General features: G+C 38.4%; 1 long non-coding RNA gene across 1 annotated transcript; it reads left to right on the top strand.

The window, feature by feature from the left end:
* Nucleotides 1-14,139: 14,139 nt before the first annotated feature.
* Nucleotides 14,140-22,356, top strand: LOC147825089 (uncharacterized). Its single transcript, XR_015441310.1, has 2 exons — nucleotides 14,140-14,554; nucleotides 20,441-22,356. It is a non-coding gene; the product is annotated as an uncharacterized LOC147825089 (long non-coding RNA).
* Nucleotides 22,357-22,535: the final 179 nt, after the last annotated feature.

Here is a 22,535-nt window from a genome sequence, read left to right as displayed (position 1 = left end):
GCTTGAAAATATTTTCAAAACATTTTTTTTTTTTGGTACCAGGGATCAAACTCGGGTCTTTGTGCTTGCGCAGCAGGCAGTGAAAGCACTGAGCTAAATCCCTGGCCCCTCAAAACATTTTTGAAAGATTTCGGGATAAATATCAATGTATGGATGAAAGATTAAAATAAATATTTTGAAAGACTATAAAATGATTAATAGATGGATTATATAATTAATAATATAAATTAATAATAACAAACAAGAATACAAATATTAGCAATCACATATGAAAATGGAGGAAATTTTCATTGACAATTCAAGGGCAGAAAATAGATGACTATTATATGCAAACATTATTTATCTCACTACTGAGGGAATGGAAAGTTCAAACATTGTATATGGATTGATATATGTACACAGACAGTATTCCAGGCTCAGCATCTCTCTACTGTTCCCAGTTTTTTCCAGGAATCTGAGGTTTTGGCAATTTTCAAAATTCCAGACCTTTAATTGACAGTTATTGCCACCATTTGTCCAAAGAGTCAGGATAGACGCAAAAGGCTTCACCTAACTGGTTGCATTAGCTGCTATTTCCTTAAGTAAACATCTTTATGTTTAATGTTACTCATACTGTTCATTTTCTGTGGGGATAATGTTACTTTATTGGCCATCATTTGCAACACATTTTAGCCTAAATTTTTCTTATCATTGTCTTTTAATAGATTAGATACACCTCTACTCCATCAAGAATTCTTGTTCTAAATTGTGATACATTACTACATTTTACCTATCTTTTCTTTAATGTCCATGATTTAGGGGAGAAATGGTGGTAGATATATCCTGTAGATATCTTGAATTGAAAGACCTTTGATATTTACAATATATTCACTTTTAGTGAGCCCCTTTCATAGTTACTATTGTGTTAGGAAGCAGTATCATTTTCCTCTGCTATGGGATATTCTCCCTATCTACTAGTCCCTGAGATTTCTCCCCATTTCCCCACCTCTAGTTTCTGTCTACCCTATGTATTAATCTCCATCTACATTTTCCATCCTTCTCCTTGAACCTCCACCACAAAACATTAAACAGCCTAACAATTGGATTAAGATTTTCTGAACTTTAAGGAGAGCTACTTTACCTTCCTTACAATTGTCTATGAAATTAAAGGACTAGGTTCCATTTAATCACAAAGAGAAGGAAGAATATTGGGAAGTTTTTATAAGTACATGTACCTGTTAGAAAACATGAGAAGTTAACTTGATGGGTATAATGTGAAATTTGGAAACAAGATAATATTACAATAAATTTCCTCATAATTTATCAATGTTTATATATGTAGAAAAATTTGAATTTTATTTGTAGATAGAAAAATCCAAATGAATAAAGTAGATATGTAAAAAGCACAACTTACAATATTTTCATGTAAGTCAATGGATTACTTCCAAATGATAATTGAGTAAAGCTAATACTATTTAATTTACAAGCAAAATAATTAGATTAAGATACCCAAATATAATCACATAAATTATTGCCAAATCAGTGTATGAGTTACAACTTGTAGCAAATCATTTAACATAATTGCAAAGGAGTATATAGTATACATTTCTCAAGTAATCTCTGGAGGTGTTAAACAAGGAAAACTCATACAACATTTGATAAAGTTACAAATGAAGGAAATATTACAGATGGAAAAACTTAGGAAGTCTAATTCTATAATAACAAAGATGATAACTACTTTAACAAAAATTTCAATACAATTAAAAATTACATTAAGAGGAATTTCAATTAACAAATGATTGCTTAAACTGAAATACCCAGGAATCAACCCAATGAAAGAAATCAAAGAATTCTTCTCTGAATACTATGGCACTCTGAAAAGAGAGATTGAAGATGATATCAGAAAATGGACAGGCATCCCCTGCTCCTGGGTAGCAAGGATTAATATAGTGAACATGGCCATACTTCCAAAACTTCTATATAGATTTAATGCAATTCCAATTGAGATCCCAGCAGCATACTTCATGTACATTAAGAAAACAATCCAAAAATTCATTTGGAACAAGAAGAGACCCAGAATAGCAAAAGCAACTCTAGGTAACAGAGACATGGCAGGAGTATCACAATCCCCAACCTGCAACTATACTACAAAGTTACTGTGATAAAAAAAGCATGGTACTGGCAAAGAAATAGACCTGAGGACCAGTGGAACAGATTCAAAGATGCAGAAACAACACCAGACACACTCAGCCATCTCATCTTTGATAAAGGAGCCAAACACCTTCACTGGAGGAAAGATAGCCTCTTTAATAAATGGTGCTGGAAAAATTGGGTTTCAACTTGCCAAAGATTAAAACTAGACCTATATCTTTCACCATGCACTAAACTAAAATCAAAATGGATTAAAGATCTAAATATTAAAATAGAAACTCTGAACCAGTTGGAACAGAGATTAGGTAGAATCCTTGAAGACATCGGTGTAGGAAAAGATTTTATGAACAAAACCTCAGTTGCCCATGAACTAGCAGAAACAATCAACAAGTGGGATCTCTTCATATTAAAAGGCTTCTGCACAGTAAGAGAAACCACCAGCAGTGTGAAGAGACAACCCACAATGTGGGAAAAAATCTTCACCTGCTCTTCCTCAGACAAAGGTCTACTATCTTGAATCTATAAAGAACTTCAAAAGATCAGACCTCTAAAATTTAAAGACCCAATCCAAACATGGGCATTGGAAATGAACAGACATTTCTCAGTCAAAGAATTAGAAATAGCAAATAAATATATGAAAAAATGTTCAACATCACTGGTCATTCGAGAGATGCAAATGAAAACAATGCTGAGATTCCACTTCACTCCAGAACGAATGGCTGCTATCATGAAATCAACCAATAATAAATGCAGGTGGTGCTGTGGGGAAAGAGGAACCCTGCTCCATTGCTGGTGGGAGTGTAGGCTGGGGCAACTACTGTGGAAATCAGTATGGAGATACCTCAAAGAACTAAGACTGGAAGTCTCATTTGACCCTTCTATTCCCCTGCTGGGGATCTTCCCCAAAGAATTAAAAGAATCATACCACAGTGATATATGTACACCCATGTTCATAGAAGCACAGTTTGTAATAGCTAAAACTTGGAAACAGCCTAAATGCCCAACAACTGGAGACTGGATAAAGAAAATGTGGGTTTTTTTTTTTAATAAAATGGAGTACTACTCAGCCATAAAAAATGAGAAATTAGAGACATTTATAGCTAAGTGGATGTGCATTGAGGCGATACTCTTAAGTGAAATAAATAGGACACACATGAATAAATACTAAATAGTTTCTCTGGTGTGAGAAACTGAAAGTGTAAATAAGGACTAAAATGTATAATAGGTAATGTGAAATAGGAAGAAAAGGGGCAAAGGGGAAAGAAGAGGGAGGGCTAGGGGAAAGGATAAAAGGGAATGGGATTAATATGAGAAAATGGAAAAATAGGAACAAAATCTTTGTAAATAGGGAGGAATGGAGGGGTTGAAGGGAGGGCTGGGCAAGGGGGAAAAATAAGAACCAAGAAAGACTATGTAAAGGTGCAAATTTCCAATGATGAATGTCATTATATTGTATCCCTAAAATGTACCAATGATTAGAATGAATAATCAATAATGTAAAATAGGAAGAAAAGGTCCCAAAGGTAGGGGTAGTGGGAGGGGCAGGGGAAAGGAAAGAAGGGAAAGGAAAAATGATGAGCAATGGAAAAAATGGAAATAAAGTCTTTGTAAATAGGGAAGGGTGGAGGATGTGAAAGGAGGGCTAGGAATGGGGAAAAAATAAGAGCCAAGATGCATTATGTAAAGGTACAAGTTCCCAATGAGAAATGTAATTGTGTTGTATACCTACAATGTACCAATAAAAGAATTTAATAAAAAAACAAACAAACGATTGCTCTTTGCTTCTGAACAAAAAAAGGTAAGATTAGATCACATTTGATTAAAGAATAAATACCCTATTTATAATTCCTCTCATGTGTATTTGGCATTTTGGAAAGTCTAGAAACTTCTTTTGACATACACTTTGATGTATACATTTCTTCCTATGCACTGCAATAAACTTCTCATGCCTACTTATATTCCTTTGGAGATACTAAGTTATCAGAAGGAGTCAGTCAACATTTCTGCATGGCTATCCCTCTCTGAGAAAACTGTAAGTGCACAAGAAGATTATTCTTGGGTCTTTGGCATAAAAAAATAGAGTAGTTATTTAGAGAAAGAGAAATTTAGAAGACATAGAGAAGGAGAGATGGGAAAACAAAGTAGTGATAGCTTTCTCTTTTATCTCTTATCCCTCATTCCTAAAGATATCGGTCAATCTGAAAAAAGGAATTCACAAGATCATGAGACTTTTGGTGTAAACACAGGTGGAATGAAGCAAATACCATGGAATGGAATGGTTTGTCTTAGCTTCTCCATTGCTTCTCTGGTGACGTGGTCCTTTTTCCACGATGAGTGATAAAGTGAAAAATCAAGTTTAATCGAGAGCTTTTGAGATCAAATCAGAGATTCCTAAACTCACAGTCCTGTAGACTTTACTACAGATAAGTTATACACTGGAACTGAATAATTTTCTTTATCTTACTTCCTTATGATTGCTTATTTCTTTGTTCCCATTTTTTATATATTTTATGTGGATCCATAGAAATGTATCATTAATATTTTCTAATTTACTCTTACTATTATAGAGGATATGCATCATGACATTTTAAGATATTAAAAATGATACATATTTGATTTGCTTCATAAATTTTGACTTCTTACAAAAGTATTTTTTTTTTGGTAATCCAAGGTTGGTATTTGCTTTGTTTAAAAGCAGCATTGCATATTATCAGTGTGTGGTATAATTGTAGGATTCAGCAGGAGTAAGTAGGTACTGAAAGTTTCTAAAATTGTTGGAGGCAAATTAATGTATTGTTTTCATCCAAGATATGCTGAGAATTGTCTAGTGTGTTTTGGGTCATATTTCTTTCAAGGAAAATGTAATTATCCATACTTGTTTCACATATCTATAAGTTACTTAACTGGCTAAAATGTAAATGTAGCATTATGTCCTTTGGGGAAAAATAAGAGGTAACAAAACAATACATAGAAAAAGTACTACATGTTATATGTGCTTTAAAATATTTCATAAACCTAAAGATGGTCCTTTTTTAGTCGGAAGCTAGTTTCTTGTCAGCTTTCATTTTCAAGATTCAATTTATGCTTTTATCTATCTTTATAAACTATTTTACTCATTTTAAAGCTTTATAAATGTTTACACAAAAGTAACATATATATATATATATATGTATAATACAAAAATAATTCTGAGATAACTTTCAAAATTTTCAGTTCCTGGTTAAAGTTTTAAAGAAAATGTTCTTCATTCTGAAACATTCTTCATTTACAGATTACTTGTTAATCTGTATGTAATCCATGAACTTAATTATAACAATAGATTTTATAAGAAAATTTGTTTTGGTATCTGGAAACAACTTTAGCAGATAACTATGTTTCTTTAAAAATTAGTTCTCCCAACAATTATATTAAGAAAACATCTCTAATGACTACTTAAAATGTTATACGTTTAGGAAATGTGAGTTATATAATATCAGTTATAAAGCATTTTTAATTTTAAAATTTAAATTTAGTCTTCATGTTTCACTAGCTATTACTGTTTTAAAACATATATCTACTTGAAATATTGCTTAAAATGGGGAATAATAATGTTATGGTGGCACACTTTGAAAAGTAGGCAATATTAACATGTGATATATACTGACTTCCCCATACTGAATGCATTTCAGAATTTCAAATATACATTTATAAAAAATTTAATATTACTAAAATAAATGTTGAAAATTAGGAGATAATATTTTTAATTGATACATGACATTCTGGCACAATTCTAAATTAAGAGAAACACAAACACTTCCAATAATATGTAGAAAACTATAGGAAGATGACTGTAACATATCACAAACCAAAATAATACATTGAGAAATCATGTTTATGGTTATTTTATGTGAGCCAATTCTAGATATAGATCATTTCCTATTTCTTACAAGAAAACTCTGAAGTAATTTTTCCATTTTTATTTAAAAATAATATACATTGATGAGGGTTTTAGAACCAGTAGGAATGTAGACAGACAGAGAATAGAACCAATAAGCATGTAGAGAGACAGACAGACAGACACATATACATACAAGCAAACACACACACACACAGAAAGAGGGAGATTATAACATTACCAGGTATATGGAGGCTGAGAATTTCCATAATCTGCCATCTTTAACTACAGACCCCCCAAAACCAGGGTTATAGTTCAGCCAGAGAAAGAATTTAACCTTCTTTTCCATTTTTGAACCATTTAGAATTTTAAAGAATTAAATTTTAACTCTGTACATTTCTAACTGTTGATCTTCTTTACTCATCTACTAAGTGAAATGCTAATCTCTTCCAGAAACACTTTACAGATATATTAAGAAATACTGTGTGACTAGTTATCTGTGCACCATAGGGGTGAGTTAATTGGAAACATAAAATTAACAATCACAGAAACTTACAAGGTTATCCTGAGAACACAAGGTTTTTTCCTTCTATGTAGTAAGTATGGCTTTAGTCTGATCTAAATATTTTTAAGGCTCCCAAGGCAATGTCAGAATAAGGTTCTGGGATTCATTTCTTCAAGTCAGCCTCACCAGGGAGAATACACTTGAAAATGCTGGAATAGAATCTGAACAGTGTGATAGGAGGTGAATGGAAAGCTCACTTTTTTAATGAGAGGCAATAATATTGCATCATTTGTTCTCTTCCTTTTCATCTTGGAATACCATTTTCAGCTTGGTAAAAATGCAACTTCCTTGGGTAGTGCAGTTTGGGAACAAAAGGCTGCATGGGATCTCATTCCTTTGCAGTTGTGAGTCACACATAAGGAAGATGGAGATATATATATATAAAATTCCACACCCATCAAATTGCATAGTTGTCATGATAAGGTGAGATTTTATTCACAAAAATTGCCTACAACCAGCTCATTCTCTAAGATTGTAAATGGTTTTGTGATTTTTCTCCAGGCAATTTTTTTTTCTGTTAAAAGGGACTAATGTTCCCTTTTTTCTTTTCAAGGTATTCATTGTATATCATTTATCTTCTAAAAATTGATATATATTATGTTTTTTATTCTTAAGTTATTTTATTGGTACATTTTAGGTATACAATATGTTTACATTTATCATTGGGTGTTTGTACCTATACATGATGTATCTTGATTCTTATTTTTTCCCTATTTCCTGTATGCCCTTCACCCCCTCCACCCTTCCCTATTTACATAGCATATTGAGGCCATACTCTTAAGTCAAACAAATAGGACACATATGTGTAAATACCGAATACTTTCTCTAGTGTGAGAAACTGAAAGTGTAAATAAGGGTTAAAATGATTAAAATGAATAATTGATAATTTGAAATAGGAAAAAAGGTCCATCGCTTCTTGGCCTTTTGGCTAAGATCAAGTGTGGAAAAAAGGTCCAAAGACGTAGGGGTGAAGGGAGGGAAAGGGGAAAGGAAAGAAGGGAAAGGAAAAATTATGGGAAAAATTGGCATATATTCTTATAATCATGTTCTTGAAAACACAGTTTGATCATAAAGTGTTAGTGTATCATACCATATTAACACGAGGAATTCACTGCTTTGTTGTTGTTGTTGTTGTTGTTGTTGCTTTTTTAATTGAGGTTTTCTTCAGGGGCTAAAATTAAACCTAAAAAATTTTAATAAATAAGCAGGCATAAAAATTTTTAAAAGTATATGTGAAACAATCTGTGTCAGAATTTGTCCAGTATACTACAATTTGATCATGTTTAATGTTAGATAATAACACACATTTCTTGTTTATATAAGTAACAAAATTAAATATATATAGTTAGACTTGTAGTTACAACATTAATAAAAATATATCATAACATTAATAAAATATATCATAATAAAGCTTGTGTAATTAGGGAGAGGAAAGTAATTGAGGGAGGAATGGAATAAAATAAAATTTATTAATAAAAATATATCATATAGATATATGCACATTAAGGACTGTAGATATAAGAATTCTGCACACCTTCAAACTAAGAAAATCTGATACTTAAATATCAACAATCCTGTTTTAACACTGAAATTAATTTTCTCATCTCTATGTGAATTAATACTATATTGAGAACCTGGCAGCATGATTCAGACTCCACTTAAAATAAACCAATATAAAATGAAGCTTTCCTGCATAAGCAAGTTTTCTTCTACCAATATTATTTTTTACAACAATAGTATTTTAACAGAGAAACCAACAAAAGAAATAAATAAAGTTAGAAAAGAAATACTTGCCTAAATGAATTTTCCCATTTACAGTTAGCTTACTTTAAACATTGTTGGAGCCAACAAATGCAATATTGTAAACAACAAACACATTTGCTTAAGGGCACCGTGGGCTATAATAACTCATCATTTGTACCACTGAGGATTTTCACATTTCAAATCTGTCCTCTTCTAATCTTCCTGCTCCTTTATTCATTTCCCTGTCATTTTCTCACAACCACCTACTTCCCCGTTGCTTTATATTTCTTTTTTTGGCTCTTCTTTCACATGGTATTGCAAAAAATAATAGCCTTCAGACATTATTGCCCATTATTTTCTTACTTATCTGCAATTTTGTTTGTATTGAAAATCATCAATTAAGAGGATTGAGACTTGGTTAATATGAGATAATGTCTTAAAGAAGTTTCGACAAAGAACACAAGGCACTGCTCTTTAAAAACAAGTATTTTTTTTAAGGATCAGTTCTGCTTAGGATCATCTAATGGCCCGTAGACTTGCTTTGTCAGGATTTTAGCTGCTGTATTACTTAGCTTTGGGTATAGCTGGAAGCAGGTCAACATGTGACTTATGCCTTAATAAAATGTTCCTGTTATTAGCTTACCTTGGCCCTGTGGGTTCACTGCTGACTCAACAGTACTTCTAATTAGAGTTCTTAATTCTTGGCTATTTCAGCACCTGAATATTGTATTCCAGGTGCTATTGTAACCAAACTAATCAATAGTAAACAAATTATAGAGAATTAGCTCACTTATTGCCATACTTATAGTCTGCAAGATTTGGGCAATTTTTCCTCCTTTATTTGGTCACAAATTTTGTTCCGTTGTCATGTTCCTTATGATAACAAATCCTGAAAATAGCCTGCAAAGCATGGCTCTGTATTATTTCCCAGTAAGAACATCTTCTTCTCATGGTGTAATAGGCAATTCAGACATCACTGGGCATTCTAAGTGAGATATAAAGCAGGTCAGCCTCTGAGTTTGAAGGAGATGAATGTGGTAAAACACCAACCTGCTGGTGCTTTAGTTCACTGACCTTGGTGTGGGAATGGAAAGTGATTTTAAATTCAAAGTAAAGTTAGTCGAGATTCCTAGAAGCTTATTAAACTGATATTCGAGGCTTGCACTTTTTCCACTTTTTGTGCCTGACCCTATCAGCATCCAGAATTCATCACCACCACCTAAAGGCCCTTTTCTTTTGTCTGTGTCTAAATACCTCTCCAAGTTTTTAGCAAGCTAGCACAGCAGATGCCGAAGTATCCCATAGAATCATTCTACTTCCTCTTTGAATAGTATCTGGTGCATTTCTGCTCATGTTTAGGGATTATGTATGCTCTTTCCTGGATGAGGCACTTTCTAAAAGTTTTTGGCACTTACTCAGCACTCCTTAAAGTGTTTCTAATGCAACAAGTTTCACACTATGTTGTAGGAACATTTGTTAATCATGCTTATTTTTCTTGTCAAACTACAACATTGATGAAGGAAGAAGAGTGTACCCTATTGAAATTTGTATTTTCAGCATGTTATGGTAATATATACTAGGACTTCAACAAAATTTTGCAGAATGAATGAATGAATGCTAACCATGTTTCCAACCAGACTGTATCAGCATGATCTTACTGTAGCAATTGGTAACCAGTAAGTTTATGCTCACCTCTTGGATTTACTCTTGACTAGCTCTCCAATTTGTTCAAATAATGTCTCTTATTACCAGTGTGCTTACTTGCAATGTGAGATGACAGCAGACCCAGCCTCACAAACTGATTATAAGGAGAAATTATTACAAAATTTGTCATAGTGTCTGAAGTAATGACTGAACAGTGGCGAGTATATCTGTGTACTTTTATAGACTATATGATAAATTATTTGTAAATATTGAATGATTATAAAGGATTTTATATAATTTGTTATATATAACAATAATTAAGGACACACATATTCATACATATTATTGGTAACAGAAAAGAGGACAATTATTCTCCACACAAATAAGTGTTTTGTTGTTGTTTTATTTCCCAACAGGAGCATAATAATAAACAAATGTTTTCCTCACCTTCTTTCTGTGAAAAAGAAACTCTATGAAAAGACTTTTTTTTGCTATAATCAATTTATGATTGCAAAGAACACTCACTATAATGAATTGTAATAATGTCATGTTTAGGCAGAAAATGTCTCTCATAGGCCTCGTGTGTTCAGAGGTGGTCCTATCGGAAGGTAATTGGATTTGTGGAGGCACTCACTATAGCTGACTTGCTGTTTGTCAGAGGTGGGCCACTGAGGGCTTGGCAGGAAGGGTATATCACAATCCCTGGCTCTTCCCATCACTCTGTTTCCTGGACGCCATGACTTGAGTGGCTTTCCTCTGCAGGAGGCCCTACCAGCAGGCTGCCTCTGCATTTAAACCAGCCAACCATGGACTGAAACTTCTGAAACCAAGCAAAATTATCCTCTCTTCTTAAAGCTGTGGGTGCTTTCTCAATGATGAGAAAGTGACTACAACGTATAGTACACATTTTTCTTTCATTTCTAACACTATCATCAATTTCTTTAAATATTTAGGAATTTAATGGCTGAAGTTTATGATTTCTAGGTTTTCACTCATGCTAACATAGTAGGCAGCACTTTCTGAGTGGGTAATTATATACAAGACAAGACAATTACTGAAATTTCTACTTAATATACAATAATGATTTCTCTTGGAAATAAATTGAAATTTAGAGAGGAGGGGAGGGTGTATAAAGGAAGCCATCTTCTCAATAACTGAAGAACATATGGATATTTATTTACTTGACTGGCTTCCTATATCTAAGGGGCTCTGACCCTCTCTTATTCTATATGATTCCCTTTGGGTTATTGCTAGAATGTTGGGATCTGATACAACGTTCAAAATACTTTTCCCTCTCACTTTTGCTTCACTGAAAATTACTGGATTAGCTTTTCAATTGATAGAATCATTTTCAGTCTCCTCTACCCTCTCTCTGTTCACTTAATTGGTTTGATTTGTTCTTGCTAACACTTACATTGGCTTCTAAATACAACATGCCATTTTTCTTATCTGCTGTTCTAGCCTGTTTCTACCATCTTGTTATCAATCACAGCAGTCAACTGTGTTCACCCTTTTCCATCTCCAGCTTCAGTGGTATCATATTAGAAACTTAGAATTAGTTATCATGTTAATTTATGCACTAGAAAAGTAAACCAACTTCATCAGAACTTTTTTTATTGCCCAGTAAGATATTATTGACAAGTCTATTGTCTCCACTAGCCTAAGAGCTCTTTTTACTGTTCCTACTAAAATGATTAGAAACGTACTTGACACACAGTAGATAATTCTAAAGTAGTATTTCGTGAATGTTACCGAAAAACTGTTTATAAAGTACATGGATAAATATGAACTCAGCAATTCTCCAAGCATTCATCTTTAAAAGATTGCTGTATGTTATGTCTTGCAAAGGGATGAACATATATTTTCTTAGACATACAGTGAAGGAAGTGAATGGACAAAACTCACTTATGCATTTACTGAATGTGACTTGCATGAAAACAATTTCTGTAATTGTGCCAAATTGTCCATTGTGGGCAGAAATACTGAAAACATTCCTTGGGGAACAAATCTGAAACTCTGCCAGACACTTATGCTTCTATGAATACAACTGAGTAGCCCTTTCACCAATGAGAAAACACTTCAAAGCAAAAATTGTACAAACGTGAAAAGAAGATGAAATCACAGTCAACTTTTGGTCTATGTTAAAATCTATACAATACATAAAACCCAGGTTACCTACTTAGTAAGTCATATTTATATAACTCTCAAAAACCCTCTGATTGCTAATGGGCAATAAACTTTAAATATGTAAAATCTGTAATGTTTATTTTCAGTTTAAAAAGTTTATTATTTGAAAGAATATATTGCATTGTGTGTAATGAATATGTACTACTCGTGAGTATGTAATACATTTATTCAGAAGCACAGAATTTACTGTACCCACAATATTCAAGTGAAATAACAGCGAACAAATGTATAGAAAGTAATACTGACCTATACAGAGCATAAATTATATTTTTCCACTATAGAATTACACACTGAAATGTAAGGAATTGAAAAGTGGAGAAAACACACAAAAATTATATAAATAATGCTATCATACTACTAGTAAGCACTGGATAGTAAACAATTTCTAAATAGAATAAGTATAATAAAACCATTGAGCTGGAAATGGAAAGATAAATTGTATTGATTCCATAAGCAAAAGCAGAAGAAAATGTTCCTGTCACTTTGGAGAGAAAGAATCTGGGCAGAGTGGTGTCCAACGTGGCTTGAGAATCATACATAAGGTGAAGTGGGCTAGTTATGAAGCTGACAATATTATGTTCAGTACAGACCTTGGAGGCTATTTACTATCATGTAAGTGCATCATGTATCATGATGCCCTTATATTCACTAGAGAGGCACTGGGAATTTTTGCCTGGGTCTCTAAATGACTATGTGAATATATTCTAACCATGAAGCTTATGATCCACCATTCATTTTCCTCATGTGGCAGCAATACACAGTTACTCACAAAATGATGAAATCTCCAATTTCTGGATTCCAGAGAATAATTCATAGTCAATATATTTTCCTATGATATACTTTTATGTCAGTTTATAATAGGTTGGTTATTTTTTTTAACAGCGAAAGATAGAAGACTATCTTTGGAGGACAGGTGAACATCGAGCATGGGCTCTCTTTGTTTATTATCCCATATGTTATAGGATAAAATTATGTGATGTCAAAATTTGTATATTAATACATTAAATCATAATTACCACTACCTTGGTTTATGACTGCATTTGTAAATAGAGACTTTAAGGAAGTAAATAATGTTAAATGAGGTTATTAGGTTTCCCTAATCTATTATGAGTGATGTCCTTACAGAAGAGATAAGAATGCAAACAACACAGGGCAGACTATGTTGATACAGCAAAATGATGCAATCAGTAAACCAAGAAGAGAGGCCATGTGAAGAAACCAAGTGCGAGAACACCTTGGTCTTATATTTCAGGCCGCTAAAACTTTAGAAAGTACATTTCTACTTAAACTTTGGTGGTTTCATCAGCCTTAATCATGAAGATCATGAAGATTTCTGTGTTAATCATGAAGATTTCTGTGTTAAAATTGATAATTTTCACAAAAAAATAGTGTGAGAAAACAAAACTTATCCCAAAGGAGTTTCTTTAAGTTTTCTTTGTGAAGCAGATCATATTGTTCTTTGCTTCTCATTCTTCAAATTTGCTGAAAACCTCTTATGACTTTCCATCTTTGCCATTTGCTGATCACCATTTTTAGTTTTTGTTTTATTTTTGATTTGTTATAATAATAATTTTATATACATATAATAACAATTGTAAATACACATGGAGCAGAATGCAATTTTTTGACACATGTATGCAAAATTTAATGATCAAATCATGGTATGAGCTGAGGTTTATGATTGTTAGTATACTGACAGTGAGTTATAACACAGGCACATTTAAGTCTTCCTTGGGTGGTGTCCATATATTTTTAAATTTTATGAGGTATAACATATTAAAGAACTTTATTATTTTTGACAGTAAAATTTCAAATAGTTTGTTGGTAGAGCAAAGTTGGGAGAATTAAAAGAATTTCTATTGTTCTTATCAGAAATAAGCTACATGCAAAGCTTCTTTATCAAAAATATAGTTTGTCTACAAAAAATTTTTGCAATTGCTAATTGACCCTTATTTTTTCTTAATGAACGTAATATAGAATTATGGCGGGTTGTAGGGGGCCCTGCCCCCCCCCGCTGGAAATCTTGAGTGCCTTTTACGGACATATCCGGGCCTGCTACAAATCTACCCGGCAACAAGGAAGTAGCCCCAGTACCCTCCTCTTGCTCCTCCCCTCTAGCCCTACGGTATATATGTTGTAACAGCTTCTGCAATAAACGAGACTTGATCAGAAACCTGTCTTGTCTCCATCTCTCGTGTCCCCTGTCCCCTCTCATCCTCGCTCCCCCTCTAGGGTCCCCGTTGACTTACCCGCGGGCCGGGACAAGTGGCGCCCAACGTGGGGCCAGAGAACGGGGGATCCAGTGAAGGACGCTGCTCAGGGGCCCTAAGATTAAGATTGAGGAACAAAGAGCATACTCGACATAGAAGAGGCTTGCGATTGACGTGGACCTGCCGTCTTTTTGCACCTCGGTAAGTTGAGCAGCGATTATGGGACAGGGCATTAGTCAGCACGAACTGTTTGTGCAAGGTCTCAAGAAGACATTACAGGCACGAGGGGTAAAGGTTACAGTCAAACAATTGCTGAAATTTTTTGATTTTATTAAACATCTCTGTCCCTGGTTCCCTGCTGAGGGAACCATTGACGAAGAGAGATGGAAAAAGGTGGGGGAGGCTCTCCAGGATTATTATGCCACTTGCGGACCCGGGAAGGTCCCGATTGCGGCGTTCTCATATTGGAATTTGATTAATGATATTATTTCCCAAAAAGCAAGGGATCCACTGGTAGCTCAGGCTATACAGGTTGGGGAGGTAGCCCTCCGTAGTGGTGAGGAGCTGACACCCGCTGGTGACACTGACGCAGTTCCCCGGGACGCCAATATGGCGCCGGGACCCAGGCCAGTTAAGGCCACGCCTTCCTCGCCAGACGAGGAAGAGGACTTGATGTCCTTTGACAGTGATGATGATCCCGCCCCCGACGGACATAACGTTCCCTCGGACCAATCCCAAACGGCCGCGATCCCTGCCAAGCCCTATAAGGCAAAGCCTTGCCGGACCCCCGCTTCCTCTTCCTCCATCATTGCCTCTAAGGCAACCCCACCCTCGCGGGAGGTTCCGCCCCTATATCCCTCCCTTCAAGCCTATCGCTGCTTGCCTCCGCCCCCAGATCCACCCCAAAAGGACTCCAGAACTGACGAGTCTGCGGGGGAAGCATTGCGGGGCGGCTCTGGGTGCCCCCCTCCTTATATCCGTCCAGGCCCCAGCACTCCCGCTTTGGCCTATCCTGTTGTTGATCCCCAAAAGGAACTCCGGGACAAAATAGACTTCCTAAAAGAACAGATAAGGTTAGAAAAGGAACATCAAGAACTTATTACCCAGCTTGAGGGCTTAAGAACAGGCAAGGCTCATGGAAATGTCCCTAGAGAGGACACCCATAAGCCACGACCCCCCATTAGAGGGGCGACCCCCAGGGTGCCGTCCGGGTCAAGGGTACCCCTAGAACTTGAGCCCGTGGAAGCCTTCCCTGTCACTGAGACTGTTGATGCACAGGGTCAGGCATGGAGACACCATGGCAGCTTTGATTTTAAGGTTATTAAAGAGCTTAAAACGGCTGCGGCTCAGTACGGGGCCACTGCACCTTACACCATGGCTATTCTAGAATCGGTGGCAGAAAATTGGCTCACCCCAATTGATTGGCAGACTCTGGCCCGTGCCACCCTTGCAGGAGGTGACTACTTATTATGGAAATCTGAGTATGTTGAGAATTGTCGAGAGACCGCTAGACGCAATGCTCAGGCGGGGAATGGTTGGGTGCTTGACATGCTTCTTGGGGAGGGGGCCTACGCCGCTAACAACCAGCAAATGCAATTTGACGCGGGGTTGTATGCCCAGATTCAGACCGCAGCCACTAGGGCCTGGAGGAAACTCCCTTCCAAAGGAGACGTGAGTGCCTCCCTCACTAATATCCGGCAGGGGCCGGACGAGCCGTTTGCGGACTTTGTCCACCGCCTTCTCACGGCGGCAGGCCGGATTTTTGGGAGCGCGGAGACAGGGACAGATTTTGTTAAACAGCTTGCTTTTGAGAACGCCAATGCCGCCTGTCAGGCCGCTATCCGCCCCTATAAAAAGAAAACTGACCTTTCCGGCTACATTCGCCTTTGTTCTGAGATTGGGGCCGCCTACCAACAGGGCCTTGCCATGGCGGCCGCCATGCAAGGCTTCACAGTCAAACAATTCTTACAACGCCACGTCGGCAATAAATGCTTCCGGTGTGGGGCCATCGGCCATTTTGCTAGAGAATGCCCGACCACTAAAATGCAGGGCCCCGATGCTCCGCCCCCAGGGCCCTGCCCCCGATGCAATCGGGGGAGGCATTGGGCGAGTGAGTGCCGATCCAAGACTGATGCCCAGGGTCGACCCCTCCCCCCTCTCCAGGGTTTGAATTCGGGAAACGGGAAAGGGGGCCAGCCCCGGGCCCCCAATTCCAAACAAATTTACGGGGCGCTCAATTTTGCTCCAATAAACAGCAATCCATTTCAGACCTCGTCAGAGCCACAAAAGGAAGTGCCGGATTGGACCTCAGTGCCACCACCCACACAGTATTGACCCCAGAAATGGGAGTTCAGGCCCTTGCTACGGGAGTCTTTGGACCCTTACCTAAGGAGACCTTTGGCCTCGTAATAGGCCGAAGCAGCAGTACCATGAATGGACTGCTGGTTTACCCAGGAGTGATTGATAGTGACTACTCTGGGGAAATTAAAGTTATGGTTTCTTCCCCCAAAGTTATTAATACCATTCAATCAGACCAAAGGTTTGCCCAATTGTTACTCCTTCCCCTTCTCTCCACCTCTAATAAGGCTCTTAAAAATGCCCGAGGCAGCCAGGGTTTCGGCTCATCTGATGTCTACTGGTCGGAGGTACTTTCAGCACAAAAGCCTCTCATGACCTTGTGGTTAGATGGGAGACAGTTTTCTGGGTTGGTCGACACTGGTGCCGATGTAACTATCATAAAGGGAGAGGATTGGCCTCAGGCGTGGCCATTGAAGGACACCCTCACCCATCTCAAGGGTATAGGGCAGAGTCAAAATCCTAAACAAAGTGCCAAAGATCTGACCTGGAGGGACCAAGATGGTAATCAGGGCACCATTCAACCTTATATCATCTCAGGGTTACCCATTAATTTATGGGGGAGAGACCTATTATCACAAATGGGGATAATTATTTCCAGCCCCAATGAAATTGTCACTATGCAGATGTTTAAAAATGGGTACATTCCAGGAACAGGGCTGGGAAAACACCCTACTAGCCTTACTCACCCCATTGAGCCTGTCCCTCGGCCCCCTCGAGCAGGGTTGGGCCATTTTCCATAGGGGTCGCTGATACTCCTGCGGTCCATGCTGAAAAGATCACCTGGCTCTCGGATGATCCAGTGTGGGTCGATCAGTGGCCCCTCTCCAAGGAGAAGTTGTTAGCAGCTCAACAGCTGGTGCAGGAGCAGCTTCATGCTGGCCATATCATTCCTAGCCATTCCCCTTGGAATACTCCCATTTTTGTCATTAAAAAACGGTCGGGAAAATGGAGGCTCTTGCAAGATCTCAGAGCAGTTAATAAAACTATGGTACTCATGGGAGCTTTACAACCCGGTCTTCCCTCACCGGTAGCCATCCCCCTTGGATATTATAAGGTTATTATTGATTTAAAGGATTGCTTTTTCACCATTCCCTTACATCCTGCAGATCAAAAACGCTTCGCTTTTAGCCTCCCGGCGACCAATTTCTGCGCCCCAATGCAGCGCTTTCAATGGCTAGTGCTACCCCAAGGCATGGCCAATAGTCCCACCCTGTGCCAGTCATTTGTAGCCACAGCACTTCAATCCACCCGAGACAATTGGCCTCAAATGTATATTATCCATTACATGGATGATATTCTCGTGGCGGGACAATTGGGAAGTGAGGTTTTGGCTTGTTATGCTGACCTTCGGCGGGCCCTTGAATCTTGTGGCCTCCAGATTGCCCCTGATAAGGTTCAACTAAAAGACCCTTACAGTTACCTCGGATTTCAGATGAAGGGACGTCATATTTCCTCCCAGAAGCTCACCTTGCGGCTGGACGGTCTTAAAACTCTGAATGACTTCCAAAAACTGCTCGGAGATATTAATTGGCTTATGCCCTATTTAAAGCTCACTAAACATGACCTGAAGCCTCTCTATGATACCCTGCAAGGTAATAGCCACCCCACTTCGCCTCGGGAGCTCACTGCTGAGGGGCGCAAAGCCATTAGCACGGTAGAACAAGCCATTCAAAATCAGACAATTACCTTTGTAGATTATAACTCTCCTTTACAATATATCGTTTGCAGAACCTCTCTCTCCCCCACCGCTGTCTTTTGGCAAACCGCTCCCCTTTTATGGGTTCATCTCCCAGTTTCCCCTAAGCGGGCCTTTTACCCTTATTATGTTGCAGTTGCAGACCTGATTGTTCTAGGTAGAGACCATGGAAAGATGTACTTTGGAAAGGAACCTGATGTCATTATCCAACCCTACCTTAAAGATCAAATCGATTGGCTTATGCAGACTACCGATTCCTGGCCAATTGCTCTCGCTTCTTATTCAGGATTATTGGACAATCACTATCCTCCCAACAAACTCATTGACTTTGCTAACAGACATGACTTCATTTTCCCAAAGGTCACTTCTTGTTCTCCTCTGCCAGAAGCCCTATCCGTTTTTACAGATGGTTCTTCCACTGGGATGGCTGCCTATGTGTGGGACGATAACATTGCCCAGTTCCAAACCGCCCACTCTTCGGCCCAATTAACCGAGCTGCAGGCAGTTATAGCGGTCTTTTCTACATTCCCTGCCCGAGCTTTTAATCTTTTTACTGACAGTGCTTATATTGCTCAATCTGTCCCCTTATTGGAAACATGTGGATTGATCAAACTTGCTTCTCAGACTGGTGGTCTCTTCCTCCAATTACAAGATTTAATCAGAAAGAGATCCGAATCCTTTTTCATTGGACACCTTCGTGCCCACTCTAACTTACCTGGCCCACTCACACAGGGCAACCGCTTAGCAGACCTAGCTACAAGACCTCAAGTTTTGGCCTGTTCAATAAATACTGATGCCCCCATTCCAATTGACCAGGCACAAAAGGCACACCAACTGCATCATCTTAATGCTCACACGCTTCGCCTTATGTATAAGCTTACTAGAGAACAAGCTAGACAAATTGTTAAGGCCTGCCCTACGTGCACTCTACACCTTCCTACACCTCATCTGGGAGTTAATCCTCGTGGCTTGATTCCAAATGCCCTCTGGCAAATGGACATCACGCATTACCCTGAATTTGGAAATCTTAAATATATACATGTCAACATTGATACCTATAGTGGATTCATATTTGCCACCCTGCAGTCCGGGGAAGCTACTAAACATGTCATCGCTCATCTCCTCATTGCCTTCTCAGTACTTGGATGTCCACAACAAATTAAAACAGACAATGGTCCCGGCTATACCAGCTCTGGCTTCTCCAACTTTTGCAAACAATTTGAAATAACACATATAACGGGAATCCCATATAATCCTCAAGGACAAGGCATTATAGAAAGGGCTAATCTCACACTCAAAATTACTTTAGACAAAATAAAAAAGGGGGAATGGTACCCTACCAAGGGCTCTCCTAGAAACCTGATATCACATGCACTATTTATTCTTAACTTCTTAAATTTGGATGCCAAAGGTTCATCTGCAGCCAATCGTTTCTGGCAACCAGAGACGCAACGACAATTTGCCTTGGTGATGTGGAAAGACCCCCTGGACCACTCATGGCACGGGCCCGATCCTGTACTTATCTGGGGCCGAGGATCGGTGTGTATTTATTCCAAGGAAATGAAGTCAGCCAGATGGCTCCCAGAACGCCTAGTAAAACAAATTGATGGGCGTGCTAATGATGCCGATGACCTGACGTTGTCCAATCCTGATCAGTTAACAATGGGGCCCACAATTTCAATTTAAAATGAGCAAGGATATAATTCAGCTTATCTAGTAATGTTTGGGTGCACCCTGATGTTCTACACCGTCTTACATGTTTGTCTAGTGTTTGTTGTTTGTGGTCATGTAATTGAGCTCAAAATGTTCTTTTCTCTTTAAGGGATATTCACCCATTGTTACATTGATGATGTTATTTTGTTAAAGATATGCTTTTCTCTTGGATCAAGGTATCACTGGAATTTATTAGATTAAAGTGATTTTTAGATGGGAACTCCCTTTGATGAATATAGAAGTGGCCACCCAGAAAATATTGTTCTGGTCTTAATTCCTCAAAGGGACTCCTTAGTGAAATTTATATCATGTGATCTTAGGGAACATCGTCATCATTTAAAGTTTGGACCTCCGGCGCACAATGAAGAGGGAACTCATGAAGGACATCTGGCTGAATGAACGATCCGAAAACAAGAATAGGATGAGCTGGAAATGCCTAGTTCCCCTGATGTTGCTGACCAGGGTATGGGTGGTGTCGCCTTCAGAAGGGTTAGACCACATGAAAAATATATGGATTCAGTTGGCAGGCTCGCTCAACTTGTCTGAGTTTTGTCTAAGTGCTGATGTAAACTTTCATTATATGTTGGGAAGTTGCCTCGTTCCTGTATGTACCCCATTGGAATCATTGCGGCCTTATACTCTGTTTAAAGATATCCCAGGAAAAAATCTCACATATGCAGATAGTTACAATTGGGGATCTGCTACTTGTCGCAGGCCCAAGAATGCTGTCAAATTATATTCACCTAAGGTAATTATGTCTAATAAGACCGAATGTGCTGTATACAGAAATTGTACAACTAAATGTCTGCAAGTTAAACGTTTGGAAAACATGTCCTGCCGTGTTGAACAAGAAATTATGTATAGTAATTGCCATGTCTCTTTGCCAATGGGTTGGTTTTACACTTGTGAAAGGGAAACTTTTAATTACATTCCGGCCAACTTGAGTGACACTCGTTGTTGCTTGAGTCGGTTGGCTGTGATATTACCAGACAGAACTGATTTGATTGTACCTAATCGAATTAGACGGTGGTCGCCGTATACCGCCCCGGGATGTAATGATGATGTGGGTCTTGACTGATGCAGAAGTGTTAGTCATGATAGGGTCTTTTGTTGCTCTGCCGTCCATCGGGGTGCACGCGGAAGCGGCAGTACGAAGATTAGCCTGTAAAGTGGTAAAAGGATTGAATGCCACCTCCACTGCCCTGGCGTTGATTAATCAAGAATTACAGGAACAAAGACAAGCTATTTTGGATAATCGAGCAGCAATAGATTATTTGTTGCTTTTTCATCACCAGGGCTGTGAAAAAATAAAAAATATGTGTTGTTTTAATTTGACTGACAATGGAGAAAAAATCGATGATACAATAAAACAATTGAAAGACCTGGCTAATAAGGTGCACAATGAGGATGGCGGAGACCTATTTAAATGGTTGACCTCATGGCTACCCAACCTACAATGGGTAAAACAATTGTTTCTTGCCATTGCAATTGTATGTGTTTGTCTGTTATTGTCATGCTGCTGCATACAATGGATACCAATGCTTATACGTAGAAATCGCTTTGATTTTTAGATAAAAGGTTCAGGCTGATATGATTTAAAAGCCTTGTATTCCCCTTTGTATTTTAACCTATGTTAATCTTAGTAACTAAAATGTCCTCGGATAGTTCTGATTTTGTAAGGTTGTGATTTCCCCTGGAGCTATAGTGGAGACAAAGATGTACGTCAAAATCAGCGGTAAATTACTGTCAGGATGTTGGCTGGACATACGCTACATGGGCCGATTCCATCTCTGCCACGGCGTAAAATTCTCGCCCCACCTGGTGAGCGGGCTGGCAAGCCAATGACGGGCAACTGAGCAAGCGTGCCATGCAATGAGAGAGCCCTCGTGTGCCGCCTAAGACAGGTGCCAGAGCCTTGATTCTCTGGTTAACCGATGACGGGTAAGGTGCACGGTGCAGACACGTATGTTGCTCTGACCCAAGACAGGCTCAGCCCCCGCAGGCTTGATTCTCCTGACGCTTTTCTAAAAAATAATTTTAAAAGGGAGGACCTGTAGGGGGCCCTGCCCCCCCCCCGCTGGAAATCTTGAGTGCCTTTTATGGACATATCCGGGCCTGCTACAAATCTACCCGGCAACAAGGAAGTAGCCCCAGTACCCTCCTCTTGCTCCTCCCCTCTAGCCCTACGGTATATATGTTGTAACAGCTTCTGCAATAAACGAGACTTGATCAGAAACCTGTCTTGTCTCCATCTCTCGTGTCCCCTGTCCCCTCTCATCCTCGCTCCCCCTCTAGGGTCTCCGTTGACTTACCCGCGGGCCGGGACAAAATCAAAAAATATAGTTTGTCTACAAAAAATTTTTGCAATTGCTAATTGACCCTTATTTTTTCTTAATGAACGTAATATAGAATTAT

Source organism: Heterocephalus glaber, unplaced genomic scaffold, assembly GCF_053883595.1.
Source record: "Heterocephalus glaber isolate CG9 unplaced genomic scaffold, H.glaber_assembly_v1.0 deba00001509, whole genome shotgun sequence".
Lineage (NCBI taxonomy): Eukaryota > Metazoa > Chordata > Mammalia > Rodentia > Bathyergidae > Heterocephalus > Heterocephalus glaber.
This window is presented reverse-complemented; position numbering and strand designations above follow the sequence as displayed.